Source organism: Panthera uncia, chromosome C2, assembly GCF_023721935.1.
Source record: "Panthera uncia isolate 11264 chromosome C2, Puncia_PCG_1.0, whole genome shotgun sequence".
Taxonomy (NCBI): Eukaryota; Metazoa; Chordata; class Mammalia; order Carnivora; family Felidae; genus Panthera; species Panthera uncia.
In genome coordinates, this window is record NC_064810.1 from 97861208 (window position 1) to 97862597 (window position 1390).

Sequence of the window (1390 nt, forward strand, 5' to 3'; positions counted from 1 at the left end):
ACGACATGTTTGAGACAGTTTGCTGTTGAAGGGAGAGACAAAATACAAAAGTTGGAAAGGCACATAAGTTCAAAGGAAGTCTTTTTAAAAGACAGAATAGATTTGCATGCTGATGCAAATGATTTAGAAAGATATTGATGAAGTAAAGAGTGAAAAGGTGGACACAATGTCTTTGAAAAGGAAAGTGAGCCTGAGGTTTGAGTACAGTTGAAGGAATGAGACTTTCAAGGGAAAATGGACTCTATCCATAACCTCCTAAGGAAAGTTACAGGATAAGTAAAGATTCAATATTTACCAGTTCAGTGAAAACAAATTATGGTTGTGTGAATATAGTGGAAGAAAATCCAGCCTAAGAAATTAGCAACATCATTTTGATTCATGTATTTTTAAGTTTAAAATTAAGGTTAAGAGCCATCATAGATAAGGTTATACACTTATTCCTTCACCTTAATCATGCCTCTCTCTCTAAGGATATGAAATGAAACTCCACTTTTATCTAATTTAATTCATCTTCACTCTACTAACTCTGTGTAGTTCCTGCATTTTCGCAAAATTTTAGCTGAAGGAATACTATCTGGGAATTAGCCAAATGAGATTTCAGTCTTCAGCCTGCTACTGATTTAGTTAGTGTTGACCACTCAATTTTGTTGATCTTAAGTCTCTTCTTTTGAAATGGGATGTTAAGGCTACATTTTAATAGTGATAAAAATATCTTGCATTTGTCCTCCCTCCGGCAGCACAGATACTAAAATTGGAACGATGCAGAGAAGATTAGCACAGATGACACGCAAATTCGTGAAGCTTCCACATTTTTATATACCACCTCACGCCAGTCAGAGTGGCTAAAATGAACAAATCAGGAGACTATAGATGCTGGCGAGGATGTGGAGAAATGGGAACCCTCTTGCACTGTTGGTGGGAATGCAAACTGGTGCAGCCACTCAGGAAAACAGTGTGGAGGTTCCTTAAAAAATTAAAAGATTTTAATCTTTATTAAAAGAATTTAATAACTGCTAGGAATTTACCCAAGGGATACAGGAGTGCTGATGCATAGGGGCACTTGTACCCCAATGTTTACAGCAGCACTTTCAACAATAACCAAATTATGGGAAGAGCCTAAATGTCCATCAACTGATGAATGGATAAAGAAGATGTGGTTTATATATACAGTGGAATACTACTTGGCAATGAGAAAGAATGAAATCTGGCCATTTGCAGCAACATGGATGGAACTGGAGAGTGTTATGCTAAGTGAAATAAGTCATACAGAGAAAGACAGATACCATATGTTTTCACTCCTATGTGGATCCTGAGAAACTTAACAGAAGACCATGGGGGAGGGAAAGGGGAAAAAAAGTTACAGAGAGGGAAGGAGGCAAACCATAAGAGA

General features: G+C 37.2%; 1 pseudogene; it reads left to right on the plus strand.

The window, feature by feature from the left end:
- Positions 1–721: 721 nt before the first annotated feature.
- On the plus strand, positions 722–815 carry LOC125922205 (uncharacterized; annotated as a pseudogene).
- Positions 816–1390: the final 575 nt, after the last annotated feature.